A 27,790-nucleotide genomic window follows, 5' to 3' on the forward strand; every position below is an offset into this window, starting at 1 on the left:
TGATTCCTCAGTAAAACCTCCGGCTACAGGTATTTTCCTCACAAACAAAAGTGGAAAACAAGTGCTGGATACCAGCACAAAACTTTCTGGGCTTGCAGGTATACGAAAGGGAAGATTTAACTGGAGCACAGTCAGAGCTGCTGACTGCTAACAAGAAATAAAAGTACTTCCCTAATTATCAGATGAGGTGCATCTAGAAAAATCAAAGTGCAAAAATAAGGAAAGTGAAGGCACTTTGACGGTCCCTGAGTGGAGAAGAGAGCTGGCATTTGAGGACAGCACAGGGTTTCTTGCAATCAGTCAGGAAGGTATTTGTAAAGTCTTTCTCAAAACACGGAGAATGGGTGAAATAAAGACTGCAGCCTCTCCAGAAGGTGGGTCACCTGAGTTGGATGTCCTTCCCCTCAACTGACCTTGCTGGCTACACACATGTGGAAAAGGAGCTAGAAAAATGCTGGGATGGGCTCTTTTCTATTTTCTTCCCCCTCTTTCTGAGAGCCACCATGGTGCAGGGAGTATGAAAAGCTACATGGTTCAGATGTTGAGAGATCAGGGTTACGGCTGGATGCAAGCTGTGCCTGAGCATCTCCCAAGAAGAGGTGTGTGTCTGACTGTACCCTGGCCCCATGGGGGTGAACCTGCACCAGCTCCACAGCTCGGTGATTGTGGGAAGGAAACCTGCCTGCTAGAGGGGAGCAACAGCCACAAAAAACTAGGGAGCATGCTCATGTGCAGCCTGCTTGTGGCCTCAGTGGATGCTCAGTAGGATCTCTGCCAAAAAGCAGCACCCAGCTGTTCTTCTCTGTCCTCCCGACCCCCAGGCCAGCCCTTCTCTCTCATGCCCACGGCAGTTTCCAAGAAAAGGAAGCTGAGAGACTGGTGACTTTTTAATGCTGACAAATGTTGTTCACTGCAGGTATAATTTGCTGCTTAAAGTCATAATGGCCATTTTATATAAATTTTCTTGAACCATCATCCATGAACAATGGGCTTTTCTACAGAAATGTGAGTTTAACAACCCTAAGGCTCTTCTAATTTACCCCAGCAAGCTGATACAGAGAATAATTTAAAAATTAACTTTTCCTCCCCCTGTTTGATTCCTGCCCCAGTACAGTTACTGCAAACAGAAACCTACAGAGTGAAGACTCAAAATGCAGCTGCATCCTGCATCTTCAGTGCCTGTAGCTCTGTCCTCGATTTCCAGAATTAACTCAAATAAATTATGCATTTCTACATGCTTAACCAGGAAAAGTCTGCACAGTGACAGTGCAGAGTCACTCAGAAGGGAAAAAAATCTGACCCTGTAGTGCTATGGATAACAGCTATTTTTGCCTTTTGGCAGATACATTGCCACCTGGGATAATTTATTAAGAAAGAAACTAATGAAATTACTGGAGTGCCAGAAAAAGAAGGAAAAAAAAAAAAAAACAGAAGGAGGAAAAGGAAAATTCCCATCAACATCACACTACAGAACAATGAAAATGCCTCCCACCTGCAAACTTCTCAAAAACATTTCCATGGAGCCCCAGCTTCTAATTTGGCTTCAATTTGTAGTGGCAGAGAACTGGAGTTTATTGAAAGGAGATAGACATGAGTTTTAGGAAGGCAATGTGATGAACACTGTTAGGAAATTGCAGCAGGTGTGAGCATTAATATTATTTTCCTCTACTCAGAAACTTGTTCCCTTTGCACCTAAACCACAGCTTTCCCATTAGTCTATATCATCCTGGCTCTGTATTGGTTTTGAACTCCTAAGTTCATTGCAGCGCTATCCAAGGCACAGACGAGCTGGCTAAGGTCCTTCTGGGTAACTGTGCCAGGTGTATGGAGGGAGCAATGATGGCTCTGCTTAAAATTATGCTTAAATTGTTCCTTTTCCATGTGCTGACAATTATTCACAGGGAGTTACATTTGTACTTGTCAGGGAGAGCCCACACGTACGGTGGACTTCTTGTGAATCGGCGTTCAATGCATGGCCCTTCAGGGTGAAGTGATGAGCTAGCTGTAGTTTTAGAGAAGGATATACATTCATCTCTGTGTCAGGTTGGCATGTTTTACACATTCATACATTAATTTGATTCACAAATACACACCTTGCAATTTTTACTGATCTTCTTTTCCTGGTCACCTTCAAAATCTGCCTTTTGCAGTCTGTATTTTTAATCCCCTTTTTTTTCCTCCTTGCTGATTTCTTCTTATCCTAAAGCAAAGACTTTAATTTTCTCCTTTGAAATCATTTAAGGGACCTGGCCTTGTGGTGTTTACTCATGCACCCTCTTCAGTTTTCCTCTAAATAACTATTTTGCAAAAATGACAGTACAAAAGGGCATTGGAAGGAAATCAGAGTCCAGCACACAGGGGCAGATGTCCTCAGCCTGCTGTAAACAAAACATCCCGGGCCCTGCAAGCTGAGCCTGTAGAGTCAGTGAGAGCCAGCGCAACACCAGCTTTATTGTTTAATATTCATGTTCTGCGTATCTTAATGTTGGGAGGCAAATCTATTCTACCTACAAATGAGAAAGCAGTATTTTTTTTCACCAGTTCAACCCTCGTTGTAGCCACAAGGTTACCTGGCACACTCCCTCCCCCAACAGCAGTGGGGAGCAATCCTGGTCCACCTTGGGAAGCTGCAGTGGGAGGAGGCATGGGTGGGAAGCGGTGGCTGACCAGCGGCAGGGAGCCTGCTCAGCCAGTCCCCGCGTGCTCCCCGCCGAGTGTGGTAACTTTTCTGGTCATGCAGTGAACGGTGTGAACCATATGAGAGAACTCAAGCTTGTATGTGAGTCTTCACAACCTGGTACTGGTGAGCTAGAGTTAAGAATTTCTCAGGTTCGATGGTTTGAAACCTATAGAAAATCAATGAAAATAAGGGGACCTCTGATCTCATGTCTCTCCTGCTACTTTTTTCTACATGAGGGCAGTTTTCTTAACTACTCACTTTAAAACACAAGGTTTACTATAGCTCTGACAAGATTATCATGAACAAGTGGGGTCTGACATTCAGGATTAGCAGAAGGAGAAGCAGCCACCATAATTCCCATTCTGCAGCTGAAGAAGTAAGGTGGTGGTATGCAGTATGTCTGTTTCTGTCTTTTGCAATCCCAGTTGATGACTAGGACAGAACTTGTGAAATAACCAGACAGCCACATGGCCAGCCAAGAAATGATTTAAATATATTTTTCTGAAGTATCCATAGGGCAGTGACTCTGTTTTCACACATGGCTTTGTTTAGGAAGTAGAAGTTCTGCTACTGTTAGCAGAGCTCCCGTTACAGCCAAGGTACATGGATGTATACAACATACAAACCCCGCTGGGCAAATATTTTGCCATGATTTGAATGTGACAGGCTAAGCATACAGCAGGGATGGACGATTTCATGGTCATGTCATCCCCCTAGCTCCTATTCCAGATAGGACAAAGGTGTCTTTCCTTTTACTTGCCTCTATCTCTGCACTATGTCAGTACATCTTAAGCAGAAACGGAGACGTGCTGAGGATACGTCCATAGAGTAAAACACATTTTTCCTTTTTAAATTCCCAAAATAAGGTCAGGAAATTCTCTTTCTGTTCATGGACTTTCTGCAAGCTGGCAAAGAGGCTAAATTAACTGCATACATTATTCATTACAAATTATTCACTCTATGCAGCATATACTGATTGTATAGAAAATTCATTTTTTCTGTCCTAGAAATGTCACTGGCTGTAACTCATTACCTCATCATTGACAAATTCTGTTGATTGCTTGACTAGTTGCTTTAACTAATCCGGGATTATGGTTCGCAAGAATAATAATAGCCACTTCTCTAGCACTTTGCACAGGAGGATCTCAAAACATGATTTCGAAATGCTAATTAATCCCCAGAGCACCTGGGAGGTGAAGTATTCCTATCCTTATAGCAGATTTGTAGCTCTTGAACCTTGTCGGGAGGTGGAAAGTCATTCTGCTGACTCACCCAAGCTGCCAGGTCAGGTGGGTCTCATTAGCTCCAACCAGCCAAGATAAAAAGCTGAGCATTAAAAAGAAAGGGAAAAAAAAAAGGAAATCAAGTAAGAGGAGATGGGAAGGGTGAAAGAATACCTTGTTAGCTGCCTGAGGAAGCATTGATAGCCTGTTTGGTTTCAGAGTCTTGTTCTTGGTATAGTTGTGGAGGTAGCTGAACAAATGATAGAGAGTTAAATGGGAATGAACACTTCCAGTTGAACTCACTGACTAGGTTGAATCTTTCAGGCCTTTCTTTACTTATTTTGCAGGGTGTATTTCCAGACTTGCCTACACTAGCAGTCCAGAAATTGTATGAGATGAGTTTACTATGTACCTGTAGCTGATCTGTGTGGCTGCAAAAAGTTGGAGTTGCTCTGCGTGCTGTGCTAAGTATGCAGTGACTATTTGTCTTGGACATCTGCGTGTCTGGTAGCCTGGCAGTTTCTTGCTCAAAGATGAAGCTATTTGATGACTGGTAGAAGGAGCCGTCTATCACCCAAACTGGTGAATGTGGCAGGCTGGTAAACAAGCTAGATGGCTAAGGATTTCTTTTGCCTAGGATAACTTCTAGGTAGCAGAATGGCTACAGTGGAGTTTTAAAAGCTATATACCGGAGCCAGATGATCTTTGGCTGGTATAAGGACTAGTGGGAGAAGAGTTTTTGCTGTATATCTGCATCCCTTATGCTCTTTCATTCTCTCTTCTATTGGGAAACTGAGGTATACAAGGTATGAGGAACTTACTCACTGTCTGAAACACGGGGAGATGTGGGGATTTGGGTCTTATCTCAAAGTCTTTCATGATCAACATCACATCTTGTGGTGTTTTAATTTTTGCCTGCATTTGTTGGTCACTTAAGAGATCAAGCGGTATGACAGCTAAGCACTGCTATAAAGTGGAGCTCTGAAAGCGAAGCGTGTTGTGCTCTGCAGCAAAGGACCATCAAGCAAAAACACTAAGTAAATTGTGTTCGTTGTCAGTGGATGTTTCCTTTGAAAGTATAGAGCAGGGGCTTTGAGCAGAGGCACACAAACATGTGTTATTCCTTTAAAAATAAGCAGAACTGGAGATTTAGGTGAAACAAATGTTACCAGGGCTGGATAACATGTATGCTGAGGGGAGGGGAAAGAAATGGGGGAGTGGGTGTATGACTCTTAACACTGCCTTTGTCTAGGAGTGTGCAGTATGGCAGCTAGCGTTTGTGCTTTAAAAATGTAATTACCATCTGAAGAAGCGAATCCAGATAACCAGCAAACACAGACAGAATGGGAGGTAGGGGCCAGTTCATGGCTGTACGCTGCAGTGCATGGATGCTAATGTTGTTCTGGAACTAATGTATTTTTTTAAAAAGAGGAGGGGGAAAAAAATCAACAAAAAAAACCCTGAAAGCCATGAGCACTCATGGTTCAAGGGAAAAACAATAGTCTGTCTAGCAGGGGCATTTAGACAGAAAAAGTATGACAAACAAAAACTTACATACTGCTGCAGGTTATACTGCAGGGCTTTATGGTATTGATGTGAGTACTTGATTAAATAAGAGCAGTAGGGGTATAGAGAACTGCTGCTTAAATTTGCGGTAAAATATTCTTGCCAGCCTTCACTGATATCAAAAAAAGGACTGACTGGGTCCATATGACCTTATTCTACTCTTCCTTGCACCAGCAGATGAAGGAATCGCTTTCTGGAGGTTAATGGCTTTAGACTTGTATGTAAATGAGGGGAAAATCTGATCTTAAATCTCTAGGAAGCAAAAAGTAGTGACAGGATTTACTGCAGACCTCTTCCACAGAGGAAGTCTGCGGGGGCTGGCAGGGAGCGATTGTGCAATTAGAGGAGCCTTTAGCAGTGCCATTCATTCTGCACTTGTCCTCCCATTTCAGTGCTGGCGAGCGTGGGGATTTGAGGAGGAAGGAGGTGGCAGAATAGCTGTGAATGGGACTCTGCAAAGGGCTGTCCCAGATCCCACGAGGGTGTGTTTGTATTGTCCCTTCCCGACAATGTTTTTCAGGCCAAGTTCCTTGACTGTCTATGCTGACTCACCTTGGGGTGCATTTGGGGCATGTGAGCAGTGGCCCAGGTGGGGAGTCAGGCGGAACCTGGGCAGCAGTGAGCTCCTCAAGCCTTGGTGACAGTTCTGCATCTGTGGCTATCTGAGATCACAAACACACCCCAAAACATGGTGCAGCAGAGCAGGTGATAGTACCACCCCATTCCCCCATTGGCACTGCAGGACTCTTCAAAACCTTAGCAAGGTGGAAGGGGACCAGGATGCTGGACCAAGAGCCTGCTTCTCCCATGGACGAGTCCTGTGTTGGAGCAGCATGAATGTGGTCAGATTTAGTTTTGCCCCTGTGGTGATGAAGAAAGAGCAACCTGGGCGGACAGGACTGGCCACTCTGCCTATCCTCACCTTCAGTTCCCCAAAGCTACATGTCTCAGCCTGGCTTTGCTCTGGTTTCTCTTTTCCTTTCAAGGCCAGGCCCTGTACCTTGGAGGCTGTTGCCTGCTCAGGTCTGCCCATCTGCCCCTGGCTGGTGGTACTGTGCCATTTCTGAGTGGGTACCAAAGCTGCTTCCTACATGTGGAGCTCACAGATACGTGCAGGCAGAGAAGGGTCTGGTGTCCAGGAGATGCAAACCCTTCCTTGTGCTGACCTGTACCTTTCTGTGGCACCTTTATGTCACTGGTGTGACAGCGAGGAGGGCAGGGTGAGCCCAAATACAACCTGGAGAGGCTGAACAGCCGCTTTGTGCTAAAGAATGAGATTTCAAGTCAAGGCGAATTGCAGTAATTTTCCTGTTCAAAGGGCAGAGAAAACAATAGCATGTTTGCCATGGATATCAGATATCCGAAAAACCAAATGGATCCCTGGTGTAGCCCACAACAAAATTAGCTTGGGATCAATAGCAGGCAGGGACTTGAAAGTTTTCAGGTGAGAGCTATTAAGGGCACACCTCTTTGCCCCCTGTGGAATGGATAATGTGTTTCTGCTGTTTTGTCACCTGCAGGCTCAAAGACTGTGTGGGGTTGGTGTCCATTCATTCTTCTCTCAGAAAAGGTGTACGTGGCCTTGGGAGCCCAAGCTCCTGCAGTCTGTGTAGCTGGGGGGGCAGTACTAGTAATAGGGCAATGAGCCTGAACTGTTTCTTCTCTCTGAGTGAGAAGTGGGATGCCCAGGTGAGACAGGACAGAGAAGTATGTGCTACTAAACCCTATGCTGCTAGCTCTGCTATGTGGATTCAGGGCTGCTAGAATGGCATTTCCCATATATGCTTTCATTCATTCTTCAGGAGGGGAAAAATAATATATTCTGGCATTGCCTACATAATATAAGATTCTATGTACCTAATCTATTCCTTCATTTGCTCTCTGTTTGCTGCCTCTCACCCCTGTTGTATGTTTTCCTTCTTGCTTCATTTCTTAACAAAATGTGATTTCCCTAGTTTTCTGGTTCCCTTGAATCATCAACAAAAATCTGGTATGACTTTTTTTAAAGACTTACTACTAATATACTTATAAAATAACTTTAATCAATGCTACCTTTTGGGGAATTCCTAAGTAATTGCTAGAATACAACTAATTATTGTGCTGTTACTTTACCTTTCAGTCGTTATTCTTCTGTGTAGTTGTAAATTTTGCTAACTAAATATTAGCTCTCTGATGAGCACTCCCATTAGGCTATGTTTTTTTTTCCCTCAAGAAAATGTGTAATTTGCTTAATTACTTTCACTCATCTGTTTAACTCCTGTGGTACTGTGTTACTGCTTTTGAGAACACTTGGCATTTCTAACTTAAAAGTCTGAGAGGAACTTCTTAAGGAAGAGGTAGGTGGCTTCAGCTTTGAGAGAGCTTACTTACCATGGGGGGAATGTTCAGTAGTCTTTTCCAAAAGGATAAAAAGCCAAAATATCAAAAGCTTTTGTTTCTCAAGAGGTTCAGAAAAGGACGGGGGGAATATTATTTTCTGAATATTATTCAGAAAAGTTTGGGGGGTGCTGGGGTGGATATTTTATTCTTTTCAAGCTGAAGTTAAATATTCTGTGCAGGATGTAGTCAATGTTGGCAATTCAGTTTGAAATTAAGCATAATTTTTTTTTTCTCATACTTTAGACTCATAGAACCATAGAACAGCTCAGGTTGGAAGGAACCTTGAAAGATCATCTGGTCCAACCTTCCATGGGAAAGGGAGCCTAGGTGACATTATTTAGCACCCTGTCCAACTGCATCTTGAAAACCTCCAGTGATGGGGACTTTACCACATCCCTGGGGAGGTTGTTCCAGTGAATTATTGTTCTCACTGTAAAAAAATTTCTTTCTTATGTCACGATGAAACCTCTCCTGGTGCAACTTGTACCCGTTGCCCCTTGTCTGCTCCATGTGGCTCCCTGTGAAGAGAGAGCCTCCATCCTCCCCATAGCTGCCCTTTAAATACTGAAACACTGTGATGAGGTTCCCCTGAGCCTTCTCTTTTCCAGGGAGAAAAGACCTTACTCCTTTACTCTTTCCTTATAGAGAAGGTTCTCCAGCCCCTTAATTATCTTCATGGCCCTCCTTTGGACCCTCTCCAGTCTGTCCCCATCTTTCTTGAATTGTGGGGACCAGAACTGGACACAGTACTCCAGGTGTGGCCTGACAAGCACTGAGTACAGTGGGATGATCATGTCTCTATCTCTGCTAGTAATGCCCCTGCGGATGCAGCCCAGGATCTGATTTGCCTTTGTTGCTGCAGTGGCGCACTGCTGACTCATGTTCAGCTTGTCCACGAGGACCCTCAGGTCCCTTTCAGCAAGGCTGCTCCCCAGCCACACAGATCCTAGCCTGTACTGGGCTCTTTGGTTATGTTGTCCCAGATGCAGGAGTTTGCGCTTGTCTTTGTTAAACTTCATCCTGGTCTTGCTAGCCCACTCTTGCACCCTATCCAGGTCTCTCTGTAAGATGGCTCTCCCTTCTGTTGTGTCCACCTCACCACCCAGTTTGGTGTCATCAGCAAACTTGGTGAGGGTGCTTTCAATCCTATCATCCATGTCATTTATGAAGATGTGGAACAGCGTTGGACCCAGTATTGGTCCCTGGGGGACCCCACTTGTGACAGGCCGCCAGTGTGAGTAAAAAAACATTGATCACCACCCTCTGAGTGCAACCTGTTAGCCAGTTTCCTGCCCATCTTACAGACCACCCATCCAATCTGTATTTTGCCAGTTTGTCCAGGAGAAGGCCATGAGACAGTATCGAATGCTTTGCTGCAGTCCAGGTAAACAACATCCACTGCTCTCCCCATGTTGACAGAAGATGTTATATTGTTGTAGAAAGTGATCGGGTTAGTATGGTATGATTTGCCCTTGGTAAATCTGTGCTGGCTTTTCCCAATCACCTGCTTCATTTGGTTAGTAATAGTTTCTAGGAGGACTTGTTCTATTACTTTTGCAGGGACTGAATTAAGACTAATGGGCCTATAGTTTTCTGGGTCCTCTTTTGGGCCCTTCTTGTACATGGGTATGGCATTTGCTCTCTTCTGGTCATCAGAGACAACCCCTGATCTCCACAACTTTTCAGATATTATAGACAATGGCCTTGCAACAATGTCAGCCACTTTTCTTAACACCCTGGGGTGGATTCCCTCTGGGTCCGTAGATTTATGTGGGTCGAGCCCTTGCAAGAGACCGCAGACCAGCCCTGCCTCCACTGCTGGTGGGTTGACACATGCTTTGTTGTAGCTACTTGATCTTGTGATCTAGGGTCCAGCTATACCAGTAAAGACGTTATTGAGAAGTTATTGAGAATTCTGCCTTGTCAGCATTATTAATGACTGGTTTCCCTGCCTTGTTTAACAATGGGCCTATGTCTTCCCTGTGCTTCTGCTTACTGCTCACATATCTGAAGATCCCTTTCTTGTTGTACTTGACATCCTTGGCCAATTTCAGTTCTAGCTGAGCCTTAGCCTTCCTGACTGGGAAACTATTGTAATTTTTAAAGCAGTTCCATTAAAAATGTATGTAGCTGTATCAATTGCACTGTGTTACTTTGTGTTTCCCATTTCCAGATATTCCGTAGAATACGCTTTTTTTCTCTTTGCAATAACCTTGGCTTCTGCTTGTTTGCGATGAGGTGGTACGTGCTTAGACACTGTCACAAAGAGTAGTCTGCGGTAGTTCATTATTGTTACTATTGTAATAAGTATATTAGTAAAGCGAAGCTATCGCTAAGATCTGCAATACCAGCAGAAGCTTCTCTCTTTGTCTTCCAATTTCTTTAACGCTAGATACTGACAGGTAATAATGACTTGACGGAGTGCTCATAAAAGGCACTTTTTCCCCTAACCTGGTTAGAAAGGTTCTTATGAAATTATTGCAAGCATTGGATCTTATTCAGATTCTGTTTAATAATAGATTCTTGTGTAATGTAAGAGTGTGTTTTTTCCTTTATCAAGTCTCTGCTGACCTTTTTAGGATTACTTCCACCTCTGTTCCAAGTTAACGCACCTGAACAATAGCACAAACCATGCAAACCCCACGACTGCCACAGCCTCGGTGTGTTTAGCAGTAGGGACCACGCCGGCTCGGCTGACCTCAGAGGTCCCCGCTCTCTTATTCCATGCAGCTTCTTACCTCGCTTTCATGTCCTGGTTCAGCGGTGCATGGCCATGGGCAAAGCGTGCAGACCCAAGGGGCAGGGTGACGTGGGAAGTGTGCTGGCTATCCCGTTTTCTTAGCACTTCTTTGCTCATTGATTCGCAGAATTATGTTAGGAGCAACGCTGACTGGCATAATCTCTCTGTGCTTATAGGCAAGGGGGAGAAAATTTCTACTGATTGTGTTTGCAGAACAAGGGGGAGGGGACATTTGTCCTCCTGTGGGGCCACATGGGGCCCAATCGCAAAAATAAGAGAAAATTGAAGTATTGATGGAATTCCTCTTGCCCCTGGCATTTTCTATAGTGCTACAGAAAACTCTAGGTGGCTTAGTTGTCATCTGTCTATGATCTATTGTAAAAAGTCCTCCTTTTATACATGCTCAATCTCTGCTTAATGAAGAGACAGGCATCGTGAGAGCAGTTTGTAACAAATTTATTAGCCAGTCATATGCATTTAATTAATGTATAGCTCTGTATTCTACTTACAGGCAAAATTAATAAAGAACAGAAACAGATGGACGTTTTTATCTTGCTGAAAATGAAGACACGCAATTCTCTCTGCTGATGATGTAATCCCAGACTGATCTGCTGCCAGAAGTTCTGGAGGTAAATTCGTCTGCTGAATTATTCAGGGTGTAAAGGGCATTCGGATCAAGTTTGCCAACTTAATGGCAAACAGCCTGTCTAGGAGGGGTGGCGCTTCATTCATTCCCTGGGTGAATTGCCAGCCTCACCTGCCCTCTCCTTTACCTCCTGCCAACAGTGTTGTTTAAAGTATTTTCTTAGTACGTGGAGAAACCTTACCCAGGAAGCCAAGGAGCCAGTCGGGGTGTTCGTGCCAGGAAAACGCAGGCTGTGTGTGACCTAAATGATCGTCTACCAAGGTCAGATGGAGGTTGGCAAATCAGTCCCATGCACAAGAGGCCCCACAGGGATGGCTCCTCTGTCGTGTTAGCAGCTGCAAACAGTAACTGCAGTAATACTCTCTCATGCCTTGCGTGGTGTTACCAGATAGTCATTTAGCATCCTAACAACAACTTTGATCTGATTAATGCAGCTCAGCAAGGGTTTCCGCAGGAATCAGTGGTGGGATGCTTTGGAGTGTGTGAATCTAACATTAAATAGTTACAGGTGGCCTTTTGGTATTAGAGGGCTAAAAAATGTAACTTCATATTGCTGAATCCTCCTGGAATTGCACACTGTGGGCAACATAATCCCTAAGAATGCATTTGTGTTTTCTTTAGTCTTGAACTCACTAATCATCCATGCTTTTCTCTGTGACCTATCTATTAAGATGTTAAAACAGAAGAGCCAAGGCTCTGCAGTTACATTAGTGTAAAGCCAGAACAAAACCCAGGGATGTCAGTGTTTTCTACAGTGTTTATCTAAGGCAAAAAGTGTTCCAAACTGCAGATGACATACCATACCAGCGTAACAAGTATGTCACTTTGAGAAGAGCTGAGCAGATGCTCTATTTCTTCCCTGCCCTCCCCTGGCACACCCCACCCTCCCACACCCCCCAAAAAAAAATTATGGACAAGTGCTAAGTAGTCAGGCCTGTCAAAGCATTTTCACTTGCATAAGAACCATTTTGTTCTAACTTCCCTCTTCCCCCCCCATCTTCTCATCCACAACTCAAAATTCATTTTAAACTGGAAGACTTAAAAAAGCTAGTTACTTACTTTTCATACAAAATATTTGTCATAGTTTGACAGTTTACAAAACATGTATGTTTGGATGAAATGCTTTTTCCTACAGAAAATTTCTGATGTTCAATTTTTAGTCAAATGGTTTCAGCATGTGAAACGATGTGCTATGTTCAGTTACTCTGTTGGGTACCACCCTTAATGAGGCGGTTCAGTGGGCTATTCAGTCATGAGCCTTAAGTGCTTTTCTTGAGACAATAAAAAAGGAAGGAAGCATCAAACAACTGGGATAGGGAAACTGAGATTTGAGTAAGGGGAAAGGGCAAAATCAGTGGACCTGGGAATACTGTTAGGCATACTGCCACCGTTAAAATACAAAAGAAAGCGTATGGTGAACTGTGACATGATACTCTGTATAATCAGATAATTTAGTGAGATTTAGTGGGTTGCTTTATGACTGAAGCATGGAACAGAGCAATAATTATTAATCTGTCACTTCCATTAACTTTGACTACATAGGACAATTGCCACTTGATCTACTCTACAAATCCAGACTGGTCACATTCTCACTTAAACTGTGCTAATTTATGTTGTCAGAAGCTCAAATTAATTGGTCCTAGGGATGCCCTGCCATGCCTGCTTTCCTCTGACAATGTCTCTTCTGCTTACAGCTGGGAGACAGGTATGGGAACTGCAATGATGCCTCAGCTCTGCTCTGGGAACCTACAAAGCAAAAGGAAACCAAAAACTTGACTAAACAAGTATAGCAGTCCCCTCACTGTGAGATGACCCAGATCTATCCTAATGCTTGAAAGGCCTTGACTATTGTGAGAAGATGAATGTTAACCTCCATTTTTTTTTTTTAAATGAGAGCAACATGTCCAGCATTATGTTGGTTGTTGGATATAACTTTGAATATCTCGCACATACCTCTGGTTATGTTCTGTGAAGAATGGTTGTCTGAGTTGTGTATAAAAAAGTTTTTGCTCTTTTTCTCTGTCATTTCCCAGGTTTTCCTAGAATCCTTTTGCAAATATTGCTGATTTCCACCACACGCTACCTACAAAAAACCAAGCTGACGGTCTTTCCCCACCCACCCCCTTCTTTCCCCCTTGCCCCTTCTTGCCTATTTTCTTCTCCCACTCTTTCTAGGAGCACATTGTATGCTGCATGGATTTAAAGCCCTGGTATGAGATGACATGCTTCAGTTTCATTACTGCTTGTTCATGAACACGCCAATGACTGAGTAATTCACCTTTACAGGGATCCTGACACCCAGGGGGAGCAAAAGACTGGGTTTGAGAACTGGCATTGCCATCAAGGTGGCTTCTGAGGCACCAGAGAGCTAACTCGGTTTTACTTGCTGCACCAAGAGCTATTGCAAACAGCTTTTTTTATGGAGGATTACTGATACAGCACCTACAGATTTTATCCTACGGTTTAAACAAAAGATGTTTGATATCAAGCAAAAAATGTTTCCTTAAACTCCCTGAGCCCTGCGCTTGCGGAAACACACAAACAAGTTGCTCTGAATGTATGGCCTGAGACAAAGGTGGAGTAATTCATCCAGCTGCCTCGTCTTCGGGGTGCACAACACATCTGCTTTTCTGTTGCCGGCCAGGCATATTTCTTGCTTGCTACTATCCCAGCCACTCAGATGAACATGTTTTTCTATCTAAAAATCTGAGAAGTAAACTGAAGGTGCTGAGAGGAGAAGCTGCAGGGTTTAGTGGCTGGGCTGCTAAGTCTGGCTTCTTTTCTTATTCCTTTATTGATTGTGTGTGTCTTCAGTAAGTCCCTCCTGCTCTCTGTATCTGTTTCACTTACCACTGTCCTAGTGCTCCGTCTCTGGCATATGAAATCTTTGTTTTTCTCTGTGTGCTTAGTGCAACAGGCTACACTGAGCCAAGAAAGAACAACGTATGTGAGGCACTTATAGAGGTGTGTTTGCCAAGAGGGCTTAACCTGGCATCTCTTTCTGTGCTTGCAGCCAGCTGTGAGGGTGGCCACTTGCAGGCGTGATGAAAAAATGTAGACCTCCATCAACAGCCATTTTCCCCAAGCATGGGGAATAGCAAATTGCCAGCTTCTCCTTGTGGTCTTTGGGATGCAGCAGCCCTCGGGTCTTGCTGCTCTGTCTGCCGCTTTGTGCCTCTCTGCACTCCTTCCCCTAGCAGCTCTCTGGTGCGGGGAGCCCTTCAGGAACCCTATATAATCTAGGAAAGTCTGATGGTAAGCAAGATTTCCCCATTCCTTCTCAACCTGGTGGTCTGACCTTGTTCTGGTGTTCTCCATGGTACTACAAACCATCCCACCATACTGCTGCTGGAGTACAGACCTGCTTGCACACTGATTTTTTTAATTTATATTTTTTTCAATAAGAAATGTTGTTCCTATCACTGCTGTTATTGATGAATTAGCTCCACTGCTGTCTTTCATTCAATTTATTGTTGTGATCCATGTATTAGCTATAAGTGCCTTTTCTTATTGTGGGTCCCACTTTTCAACACACACATCCCTTGTACTCTGGCTTCAGTCCCTTTGGTCCACGCTTCATCTCTTCTACCACATCCACATTGGGGATGTGCGCATCTCTGGCACAAATGACTTGATTCTTAAGAACAGCAAAAAATCTCCCTGTAAAATTGCTGAACCGTCTGCATGTAGCATAGCATATGACATGTAATCTTATTGCTGTATTTCTGAACATCCTGGCTCCCCCTCTCCCCTCAGCGCTTGCTGTGCTGCACATGTCAGCATGAAGATCATGCTCCTTAGGGGTGGTGCTCATTCTCTGTCTGGGCTATAAATCCCTGTGTACCGTGCAAATAACAAGGAATCGTCAGATAATCTCTCATGAAACTAACGGTGCTTCACAAGGTTGTACAGATTATAGTTCTTAGCAGTTCTGAGATTTTGCTGTCCTAAGTATCATCTGCTAATGGTCCCTCCCGTACACACACTGATGATCACGCAGTATGCTATTGTTTTTACCTGCAGAGTTGTAATTTAATGACATTAAAGCTGTGAGGAAAGCTTGGTGATATATGAAATGAATTAACATTTTCTGATTCTTTACTGTTCCTCTTCTTTCAAGAGGAGGTATGCAGTATAGACATGGGATAAATGATAACTTTGTCAGGTTGATTGTGTTTTTCCTTTCTGAGGAAGGATAGGCGGATTTACCCTCAGCAGTCCTCTCCCATTATGTACTCAATAACAGACTGAAATAGGTTTAATATCATTGACTTAGCATTGTGGGAGGATACTTTGCCAAGTAGTGGAAACTGGCTTGTGCCAGCTTAAAAGGTCATTGCTGTGTAAGAGTGCTCCTTCACGCATTATCTGCAAACACGGCTTCTGATCCAGTGTAATTGATTTTAAAGCCTGATAGTTTGCCAAATTGATTTATAATATGAATCACTGCTGGAATTGAAATTTTTGAATTCAAATGTAAGTGGCAAAACTTCATCAACCCAACCTGCCTTTGTTTGCAGCCTCTGCCTTCCTTATTGTGCTTAATTAATGCTTTCCGCAGGAACTGGTGGAAACCCTAGAAGGCAATTGTGGAAAAATAAAGGCACAAGCGGGCATTTTGCCTACTACCTCCCTTATAAGAGAAGGCAATGTGAATAGAAGCCAATTTAATTAGCAACAACTATGAGTCTGTTTCTGATCTCATACAGGTAATTCTTTTGTGTGACTTTATGGATTCACTAGATTTATTCCTGGATTACATCCTTTTCACTGCAGTCAAAATTATATCTAATGTCCTTGTGATACAGAGAATCTTCTGACTAGGAAACTGCCTAAAAGCATACAGTAATTTGAAAAAAAAAAAAACCAAACCAAAACCAAAAAACAAAGAAAACCCACCACAAAAAAGCAACTACTTGGAGACTAGAATACAAAGAAATGATAGAACTGCTGCCTGTATAATAGCATAATAATAATGAAGTCCAGGCCAATGCATAGGATTGGTTGGTGCTTGCAGAAGATGTCATCTGATTTATAAGAATCAAGTGAGGCTGGAAAAAAATCTTTAATAGTGGAGAGAATAATTTCATTTCCACATAGAGCAGCAAATACAAAAAGGGAAGATTTTATCTTATCTGAATTGTAATAAACCCTGATATGTGTAGAATGTGGTGCCCTGAGATAATTTTTCTGTGATGGAACAAATGCTTTTTTGTATGTTTGTCTCTGTGTGGTCAGGCTATTGGCCAACAGGGTGGCGAGCACATTTGCACTGTTTGTAGCTCTGCACATGAACTTTAAAGCTGAGAACGCTTCTGAATGCTTGTGAGACAGTGACAGGTAACTGCAGATGAACTCGTTCACAGAGTGAGAAAACAGAGCTGTAATAGTGGAGAGGGACTTCACTGGTCTGCTTTAAAGGTAGGTGCCCTGTCTGCATTGTTGTTCACTTTTTCCTTCCCATGAACGGCCATATGCTTACAGAAGCTTTCCAAAAAATGGGTCAGTTAGGATGGACACTGTTTGCTCATCAGTGTGAGTCGGTTATTCAATTCTGAAAGGCGTTAAGCAGCATGAAACTTTGAGAATGATAATGAAATGGAGCAATCGAGCAAAAACTTGGGCCCATTTACTTCTGTCATCTTGTATTAGTGTCCTTATTACTGGTGGGTGCTGCAAAAGTCTCTTACTGTCAAAGCCTGAAAGTGACCGTTTTGGGTCACTTTAGTAGCCAAAGGACTGGATTGGCCAGAAAAAGAAATATCTTTAAAGTATCATCACTGGCATTGAAAATGACTCCAGCAGTGATCTGTGGGTCTGCTCTGATTACTAGGCTTAAATTCCCATTGGTGTTTGGTGAAAATAATGATAAAAGAAATCTTTATCTGTCAGTGTGATAGATGTACCTCTTGTTTTATCTCATGTCTCAGTAAGGGGGAGGAAAACCTTCCATTGAAAGTTGTTTTCAGTGGGTGATGGTACTTGGTCTTGATTGCCAGAAGGGCGGAGAATTGAACCTCACAAAGACAAGTTAGAGAGAAAGGAATAATAATAATAATAATAAAAAGACAGTTTGCTTTAATAAATTGAGACACACGGTCTCTTGTGTCCAAAGCCTACCAAAGATTTTTACGCAGGCTGTAATTCAAAGCCACCATCAGATTATTGACAGACTTCCACAGCTCAGGTAGCTGGTAGATAAGGAAATGGGAAAGAAATCAGATGTTTTACGGGAAATATTCTCAAAGGGGGTGCCTCACTTTTTTCCTGTACACCATGATTTCCGTTTTGATGCTCTCATCTAACCACTTGTCCTCTGTTGCAAGAAACTTTTGTGACATTCAGAGCAGTCAGGCACGTTTGTCTCCAAGCAGTTAGCCTGATTCTGGGATTTTAACCACTGATCCAGAGATGTTGTGTATTGAAAACTGTCACGTAAGACCTGAAATCCTGAACTGAGATCTTCTAGGAAAGAAAAAATGCGTAACATAGGCTATCTGCTGAAGCCAGGACATGTGCCTCCAGCTGAGAAGAGGGCACAAATGTGTCATATGAGAAAATAAGGGAAACTCCTGATGCACCTTGAAGATCTGTGCTAGAGTTTGCCCTCTGAGAGCCACTGAACATCTGTGCTGTTGCAACAGAAAGATTACATATTTGCTTCCCAGTCTGTTATGACAGCAGAAGCTCTTGAAGTTAAAGGATAAAGCGTACCAATGTTAATTTTGGCTATGTCAGAAGACACTGAGTGTAAGATTAGAGGCATCAAATAAGTGTGCTCGTGTGGCTTCTGTTGCTCTGCCTTTGAGTCTATTTATGTTTTACATAATTAGATCTGCACCACCAGTATAAGTTCTTGCAGTGGCCTGTTATCAGGAAAGGATAGCAAAGGAAGGAAAAAAAAAAAGGGGGGAAAAAATCTTCTCATGTGTATGGCCTGGGCTTTATGACACTGAGAAGCATTAACTGGAAGATTATCTGTGTTTGTAGATTCCTAGATTTGTAATGACAGGACCCCATACCTGTCAAAAGAACTTCAAAAAAAACCACCCCTTTTTTCAACTTAATCTCCCAAACTTCACTTGTTCTTCCTGCTCTCCACTGAGCCTGCCCTGCCCAGTTCTGCATCAGTGAAGCATCTCCAGACTGAGCTTCACATGGAGCTGCTCTTGGGTGAGGAACAAGCTCCTTCCTCTTCGTCCAGGGGCTGCACCTTGCCACAGAGCCGTAGTAAAGCCGCCAGAAACAGGAAGCTTTCCTCCCTGTTGCCCATCCCAAAGTATTTTTAACACAATGTACTGTACAAATGCCATCAACTAAGAATGTCTCAACCAATTTCACCATTCACTGGAGCTGTAGAGAACAATAATCATCTTTTCTAAAACAATACACAATTAAGAGAACTTTTCTGCCATACTACCAGTGTTGTGAAGGACATGTGGTCAAAGAGGATTGTTATATCAGTTCCCCCTATTTTTATCAAGTTTTCTTATCTGGTCTTCTTTAACAATAGTTACCCCATCTGCCATAAGGGCTGCTTTCCTTGCTTTCCTAGCTCTGTAACTCAGATACCAATAATTTTTAGTTTAATTTATTTTTTCCTGCATGAAATTGACTATAAAACTGTGATTTTCAACTGTCTTTTAGTGCTTTTGCCTTTACTTGAAAAAACAGAACCCATTTTTTTCTTTAAAGCTGATCAGGTTTGGTCTGAAAAGATGACAGGGGGAAAGAACTGTTAAGAGTTGTTCAACAAACTTACTGAAATAGGACCACTACCCTGGCTAAGACTAGTCAGCATTTCCATAAAGATCCAAATGCAATGCACCTTTCATTACAATTGTCCTTTTTCAATGCTTTCCCACTGTCCTCCTCTGCTGCATGCTTCCAGACCAGTAGTAGCATGTGTGGTCCGCTGCTGTTAAATGGAGTCAGCCAGGAGTCAGTTCAGCCTAAATTACCGTGCTTCTAATTTCTGCTTGATTTACTCTTACAGATATGCTGGTTTCAAGCTAGCTGTTCCTATTTTTCTCACTTAATTACAAGAATAAAAGTTCCTAAATTCTTCAGGGAGAAAAATAGCCCTTTCCAGGAGGTTCCAGAAAGGGCAAAAATACTTAGTCCCTGTTTTAGAAGTGCAAGAGTTGACCAGAACTGAAATTTTATTAGGTCTAAATGGATTTTTATTTGCATCTACATTCTGAAACAGAAACATTTCTGCTAAACCAGGCATCGTATTATAGAGCTGAGAAAAACAGGCATTTATAAACCTGTCACAGGGCACACAGATGAACCAATAAAACTCAAAGCTGGCTTAGGATAAAGAAACTTTAAGCAAGCAAAGATTGGACAGGTTTGTGGGTATTTTCTTGGTTTTCTGGGGTGTTTTTTTGGTTTGTTTTGAGGGGGGCAAAAGAAGAACATCCTTTCAGAGGACAGTTTTTTCTGGGGCTGTGATCCCTCGTGGCTCTGTACAGCTTTTCTGAACAGCTGAAGCATCTTGGGGGCTGCTGAGACGTGTCCTGGCAAGTGGCAACAGCCATCAGAGACCACATTAGCTGGGAGCAAAGGCTGCAGGGCAGCGTGGCTGGGGGCAGCAGCTGGTGATGGATGGGACTAGCTGGAGTGGCCAGTGCCAGCCCTGCACCAGGAAGCTGGAGGTAGCCTGGCCGATAGTTAGCTGTGCCTCCAGCAAGCCTTCGCCATGAAAAAGAGCCCGGTGTGGCATGGGAGTGTGGCATGTGTTGGGCAATACCTGCTAGGCTTTTCTGAACCTCAGGGGCTCAGAGCACAGGAGGGAAGCAGCACAGGCCCTCATGGCCTCGGGAGGAGGGAGGTGGTCAGGGCTGATTGCTTACGTGCTCTGGAAGGCAACGGCTCTGGTTCTGGAGATCACACAAGTTTTCCAAAGCAAGAATCATTTTCTTTTCCTTTTTGTCCCCCCTCCAACGAAGTTCTGCTTGTTTAGGTCCATCTGCTTAAACGACTGTCTGCATGGGAGGGAACATTGTTTGTTTTGTGCCCAGCCTCTTTTCCTTCCTCTGGATGGATCTGGGTTTGATGATGTTTGTGTTTTTGATGAAGTCCATAAGAAATTGCATGTGGCCTTTTTTTTTCTTCCAGTTAGTGCCTGGCAGAAGTATTATACTTGTGAAATCTATGAACCCAGCATAGCACAAAGGAACCATACACCAGCTTGGACATACTTCCAGCCTAGCAGGCAATAACAATACATTTGTTGCGCTTCATCTATCCTTTGAATTTAAAATGATTGACAGCTTGTAGCTGCCATCTGTCAGTGGAAAATCCAGTTATTACAAGAAAGCAATTTACTCACAAGATTTGAAAGGAGATTCTACCCTACTGCCTTCATTGTTAAGATGCAAAACACTGACGTGATAAAAAAATGTGGTAGCCATCACTTCAGGATTTTCTTTTGTATCCCTTGATGGGATCATGCGTCTGCCCCAGGCACTTCCACAGAACAGTTTGAAAACTGCTGCTGCGAAGTGTTAGTAGGTGGGGCTTCATCCAATTGCTGAGGAATAACATGAATGAAATTTCCTTTTAAAATGAAGTGTGAAAGTGGGGATGCTCACAGGAAAGTCCACTTCTGTGACTGATGTAATAAATTTTCTCCCCATCTATTCCTAATCAAGATGAAGATAGATTTGTAACACCTGGAAAAAGTACTTCTCTAAAAGGTCTTTGTGATGGTAAGCTCATGTGGTCACCTAGACTAAGCACCTCTGGATGGGTATGAGTCTATACATAGTTACAATGACCTTCTCTTCAAAGTGTAGAGATGGCCACCAACTTTAGGAAGTCTTACTGAAGTACTGCTGCTTCATCAAAGCCGGGATTTGAGGAACCCCTAGAACATCTTTGGGAGGTTGAGAGGTCAGAAGGTGAGCTCTGAAGTTAGACAACGTGTGTTTCTGTGTGCTCTGGCCAAGAGAACAAAAGCAGGAGCTGTGCAGTGAACCAGCTACAATCCATTTTCAATTGTCCAGGGATCATGGGGAGGGTGGGAAGAACTAACCTGGATAAGACAGGATCAGATAAAAATAACACAGTTGAGTTAGACCAAAGGAACCTACCTAGTATGTGCCCCTTCGTTAAAAGCATTGTGGGAAGAGCAGAGGCAGCTTCAAACAGCAAAAGGCAGAGTGGTGCGTGGGGTGTGTGAGTGGTGTTTGCCAGCACGAGGTGGCAAGGGAGGAACCGCAGCAGTGCTGCAGCCAGGTGCTGCAAGGATGCAGGGAGCTGGTTATCTACCGTCTGAGAGTCCAGCCGCTGATGATCAGTATTTGCTTGTCTTATCAGAAGCAGCATTTCAGGGCAAGATTACATAGAGGACTAGGAATGTTGCAGCTGAATGATTCTGTCCAAATTACTGGTTTGTCAAAACTGACAAACTTCATGGAGATTTGTCAATTCAGAGAAATTTGTTTTGAAGGGTAATGAGAAAACTTTGAAGAAATCAGGCAATTCTGATTGACTTCTTCAATATGGAATGTTTCAACTTTTCTGTTCCAAACTAAGTTTGTTTCATTCTTCATTTTTCTATAGTCTATAGAATATGTGCCAGTTAGACTGAAAAATTTTAAATCAACTGAATGTCTCGGAATGGTAAATTCAAGCTTTTTGCTTGGGGTGGTGGCCTTTTTTTCTCTTCTTCTGTACATCATTGTATTCCAAAGTAGAGGAAATTTTAAAATTCCTGCAGGGGGGAGAGGGGGGACACACACCGACCAACACAGATTTCCTCTCTCCTTTTGCTCCAGAGTACACGTTTGTCACAGACTCGGCAGATGGCTCTTTCACTTGCATTGATTTCCACCAAAAATACAGCTTATAGACACTGGAGAAGGTGTGGGTAAGCAGACTGGTAATATTCCATGCTCTTTTTCTAGCAATAAATGTTCAAGTCTGAAATAGAAACAGTTTGTTGACTAAACCCCATTCTGTTATTATAAAGCTTGCATGCAGAATCAATGAATGTGCATCCAGGCACCCCCTTATTAACCTGGAGACAGCTAAAATGTCCTGCCAGAGCTGTAATCTTTAATTCCAGAAGAAAATAATAGTAATTTAATAGAAATGAAACTGGAACGTAAAGGAAGAGCTGTTAGAGTTAGACCACTAAAACTGCTCACTGCTTTGCAGAGACAGGTCAAGGAGTGGGAATTTCTTTCTGTCCAGGAGCTGAACCAGTCAGATCAGCACATAATCATGTCTTCACTGAATGTAAATCTCTTTGGTATCCTGTGTGTATTTTACAGGCAGGGAAATGATTCAAGGAATATGCTAACGTCGTTGATTCAGGAGTATGAAGATTCAATCCAATTTTAGGGCTGTGCCTTCTCAGAGGGTGCAGGAAATTGTATCAACTTTCTACAAAAGCTGTCTCAGGAGCTCTAGTAATAGCCCAAACCTTTTACTTGGCGTGATGCCACCCTCATTAACAAGAAAAGGCATTGGGAAGAAGCTCTGCAGAAAACAAAACTGAGGATGAAAACTGGCAGTGTGGCAAGGGGAAAGACGCAGAACTACGCACGATGCCTTAAAATTCCCTCTACTTCTGAAGAACATCTGTGCCTGAACTTGGCACAGCTCAGGAATGGATTCTCACATGTGCCCGGTACATTAGTAAATACTGGCAGGTGGTAGCTATGTAGCGAGTGCAAGCATCTAGAAAAATGTTTGCTCTGTGCTGCTGTAGGCTTGCTCTGTGCTAGCAGGATGCAAAAATGTAGGCATATTATCTCCTCGCCGCCATGGGGTCCTCTGCAGAGGGAATCAAACCCCATTAGTTTCCTAAGCAATCTAGCAGCATGCCACAGCTGGAGTTACCGTGGGACTTTGACCCACCAGCAAGCAACAAAATATTCAGCATCACTAGGTGTGGAGCAATGGTATATACTTGCAGTTCCACGTTGCTTCTGTACCCTGCAACACTTATGGTAGCCATAGAAATGTCACAGGTGCCTTACCTCTCAGTGAAACAAACTACTGTATTGAATGTTTCACAATGGGCTTTGGTTCCTTGCAAGAAAATATACTTCAGATGATAGGCTATAAAGTGGGAGGAGTTGTAGGTTACACCAGCTGAAAATCTAGGCTGGAGAGCCTTTTAACTTAAAAAGTGAACTCCTTCAGTCATTTCTTGTTTTGAAAGTGAACAATATTTGGAAAAATATTTTAAACAATATTTGCAAAAGATTTTTTCTTTTTTGCATTATGAAATGTTAGAATATGACATTATTGATACTTATATTTTCAGTAGTAAAAGCAAATTTTCTTTCTAAATTGCTGGAAGTTTTCAAGATATTTTTGGTTTTATTTTTGAGAAGAGGCTGTGTTTCTTCTTGAGGAAAAAAACAATTTGAAAGAAAAAACATTGATCCTTTTCATTCTGACATCCTACATTCTGTTCCCTTTTCTCAGTTATTCATCTATAAGTTTTGCCATCCTACTAGACAGGAAGAATAAGAAACATGCTTTATCAATAACCTCAGTATTTTTGTAGGCCCATATTTTAATGCTTAGGTTCATTTTTGTGAACTTTTCCCCATCTCAGGGGGACACTTTTTCTGTGACCAACATAGTTGAGGCGCAATTCCCCTCATGCCATGCTGTCAGTGAAGATCCAGAACACTTGGCTTTGTTATTGCTGTGCTCTAAGTTTCTTCTCCAGGGAATTAGGAAGACTCACAAAAATAGAAGCAACATATCTAAGCAAAAAAGGAAGAAAACAGCAGCAAAATTTGGACTGACATGCGGAAAGGCCAGGGCCCTTTGTGTAATCAAAGAAAACAAGTCCCATGTTTTCAGAACCTCTTTAATAAGTGAAAAATGGAACTGAGTTAGCAAGGAAGAGGAATTGAACTTGGTGGGAAAACAAGACTAAGGAACGAGCACAAAGGTGCACTAATAAGTTTGAAGATTGCACAGGAGGGAAACAAAGTGCTACCATATTCTTAGTATGATATTACTATTAAAATATAACTGGTCCTATTAGTAACGAGCATACTAAAACTAAAGGTATTAAAGCAAATGGAGCAAGCCAGCTGAACCGGCTGAGAATCTGACCCTGAGCATTCAAGCAAACAGACCTCTGGAGGGTCTGGGAAGTGAATTGGCTTTAGGGGTAAAACAGGAACCAAACTGTGAGATCAAGAACCTCATATAACTGTACGACTGGGAAAAAAAAATGGATTTCCAGCATCCAACAGTTCTGAGGCAGCTGGGCTTTGTTCAAATGTAGGGACACCACTGGGGTAATAAAATGCTCCAGGTGCTAGCAGTTGTGCTTGCTGCAGTCCTACTCTATTGAGTGTTGCATGCCTTAATTTGTTTTCATTTCTGCTAATGAAAATAAATAGAAATGAGAGAACTCCAGGGAGGGTAGAAACAAATGGCACTTACGTTTCAAAGCTCTGCAGCCTGCTCTCTAGCGTGCAGTTGCAGTGCGAGGCAATGTTCATGCCTTGTTAAATAAAAAACAAAGAGCAAAAGAAGAAAACAGAGCCATTATACCAGACAGCACAGATTCCATCTCCTATTCACCTCTTTACAGATTCTTTGCAGTCTCTGGCCTGAGGCTACATGAACATGCATATCTGAATTTGAAATGCAATAGCTGAAACCTTTCTTTCCACCTTGAAAACACTGAAAAAAGCATCACTAAATTCAGACTCAAGTTGAAAGGTATGGAAAGTTCCCTAAGAGTTACAGTCTGATGCCTGTTTAACACAAACAGAAGAGCCATCGGGCCTGCTTTTCTGTTCCTGCATCTCCCGTAGAGAATGAGAGCTTGAGCCCGGTGCTTTATTATGGAGGCCCTCAAGTCGTTGAATAGGAGCAATCCAATGCATTCATCTGGCATCGCTCCAACAGCTCTTCCAGTTAGGCCCTGAAAAGGGGTCACTGTGAAACCTCCATCTCTGTCCTTGCTGCTAAAAACTTCAAGAGAAGTGGCAATTAAAAGTCTTTTTGTTAATCAGCACTCTGACTGCTGCTTGGTTTGCAGACAATAGTCAATCAACGGGACTTAAAGGAGACTGGCAAGGATGCATGGAGCACTGCCCCCCATGCAGCAGCTTGGATAAAAGTCCATTACCCTGACGGATGTCACACCAAAGCAGATGCTTAATAATTCATCCCTGAGACAAGCACGTGTGGTTTAGCAGTGGAGCCAGCTGTCGCGCTTTCTCAAGTTGTGACCTCATCGGATTTATGAGGTAAGCTGAACTGAGCCGAGTTTATATTTGGCTCTGAAACCTCTTCTGAGAATCCAAAATAATGCAGGAAGTAGTGATGTGGATTCAACAGTGAACATGATTCCCTCCCAACTTTGGACCAATATGGTGTTTCAGCACGGAGCTAGGAAGCTACTGGTTGGAGCCGTCTTTCAGACAAGATATTAGCTCTTTTTTGAGAAAATCCACACAAAGCTTGCTCAAGAGAGAGGTGCACTGCAGCACTTTTAATATACAGTTGTCACTGATATACTCCCAAACAGAAAGAAAAGCAGAAACTGAACATGTCCTGTAGGAGCTGACTGCCCCACTCCCTTACTGCAAGTTACAGCACGAGTTGTACAGCTAACACTGTCCACCTTTCCTCTGTATTCAGCCTGTGAAACACGTTCTTTGCTTCAGTGACCCCCCTGGGTTTTCCCTGCCTGCCTCAGTCCACACAGCCATTCTTTTAACACCTTGTACTTTGATGTGAGAAAGAAGGTAAAGGTAAGGGGAGCTGGCCTCCGTCATTGTTTTATCTACTTGCATTCCTTCCACATTGACTCCTTCGTGCTCTTTCCTCTCCTCCTTCCCTGTTTGCTTTCCTTCCCCCTACATTAGAGATTAGAGCTGAGAATGCACTGACATTAGAGATAAGGTAACTCTTCATCTCAGGAGCAGAGTCAGTTCTTCAGAAGTCTTAGGGCTCACCATCTCTTTCCAGGTCTTCCATAGGTCCTGCACTGACATAAATGACGGTGCACTAGCACGTCTCGGAGCAGCCTCTGGCCACAAGCCTCAATGTGTTCCCCTTCTGCTGCTGAATTTCCAAAGATTTAATAACTAACTCGACTTTCTAGATGATCAGTTGTTCTTCATGATAGCCGTTAAATCTGTTCTACATACAGTAAAGTAAATAGCTACTCACAATATTAGGGTGTCTAGTATCCCACCCAAATCATGGGATTTCACTCAGTATTAGTGGTGTGCTTAAGTCTTCCCTAGCTTATGTCTTTTCTTTCGTGCAAACTGAGTGAAGCCGCCCACCTGCGGAGACAGGACCGCCTGGGAAATGTCCTTCCCGTGGCTTGGAGCTGTAAGGGGAGTGGGTGAGTCAGTCAGCACTCACACCTCACGGAGCTGGCACTCTGTCCACTGGGACCTTTTGAAAGGATCAAAAGGCCTTTGGACAAGGCCCTAAGGCTGGGACCTGTTGGAGCATCCTGGGTCACAGTGCCAAACCACAGGGAGTCAGAAAAACTTCAAACCTGAAGGTCTAGTGTGATCACACAACTTTCTGCCTCCCGCATACAACAGGGAACTGAAGCAGAACCCATGTCCTGTCGCTTTTGGTGTGAAAAACACTCTATTCTGTTCTTTTGGGCAAATAGATACCTTTTTTCCTTCTTTTCATAACATGCCGCCTCATGCACTATACAACAAATGAAGGCCGTGTTGTATAGGAGACAGTGAGAGACAGAAAAACTGAATTTTAATGCTTCCTCCTGTCTCACACAACTGGTTTCTGTACAAAATCAGAAATGCCAAAGTGACCTACAACCAACTTGCACAAGAAACCGTCACCTTGCCACTAATACCCAGCTGCAGTAGTGAAGAGCAAAGGCGCATGAAGGGAGCTTGCACCGGCATAAAGGAAGAGCTGCTGGCAGGATAATAACACTGAAGGCTGTGCTTTGGGAACTTCTCCCTCACTAGGTCCATGGAGCTCTGAGGTTGGTGTCCCCCGGAGCAGGCTGCAAGGTGCTGCTTTTCCCTCAGGGTGTGGGAGCTGCTGGGTTTTGTTGCCAGGTTTGTCACGCAGCTTCATTATGCTACTTGTGTTTTCAGAGGATAAGCTGTTAACATGCATTATGAATCATGTTTTTAAGAGTTTGTAAAATGTTTATAGGTGAGGTAGCCCTCAGATTCTTCTGACATTAAGGCTGCGAGATATGGCCATAGCAAACGCCCAGCAGGAGCACTCATGGGGACTGCTGGGCCAACCCTTACGTACCCAGTACAAACTCAGCTGTGAGGCTGCCCATCATGCACTTCTCTTGACTTTCTCTGACGGTGGCTATTCTTGAGCCAGATTGCTTCATTTCCATACCCATGTCAAACAGACCCAAGCGGAAGATGAGATGCTCTTCTTACAGAGGATGCTTGTGTTTATAAGGATGTAGCTACTTTCTTCAGACCTTGAATTACGTTTGAATTGAAACTAAATCAAGGAGTTTTACTTTGGAGAAAGGGTTGGAGTGCTGTTTAGGCCCATTTTTTTAGCAGCTGCAGGTAACAGTGGACTTTTCA

At 43.2% G+C, this 27,790-nt stretch overlaps 1 long non-coding RNA gene across 1 annotated transcript; it reads left to right on the forward strand.

Moving 5' to 3' along the window:
- The first annotated feature begins 4,156 nt into the window (after positions 1–4,156).
- On the forward strand, positions 4,157–13,216 carry LOC127029377 (uncharacterized). The gene is made up of 4 exons (XR_007768182.1): positions 4,157–4,709; positions 11,100–11,217; positions 11,375–11,495; positions 12,929–13,216. It is a non-coding gene; the product is annotated as an uncharacterized LOC127029377 (long non-coding RNA).
- Positions 13,217–27,790: the final 14,574 nt, after the last annotated feature.

This window comes from Gymnogyps californianus, chromosome 1 (assembly GCF_018139145.2).
Source record: "Gymnogyps californianus isolate 813 chromosome 1, ASM1813914v2, whole genome shotgun sequence".
Classification (NCBI taxonomy): Eukaryota; Metazoa; Chordata; class Aves; order Accipitriformes; family Cathartidae; genus Gymnogyps; species Gymnogyps californianus.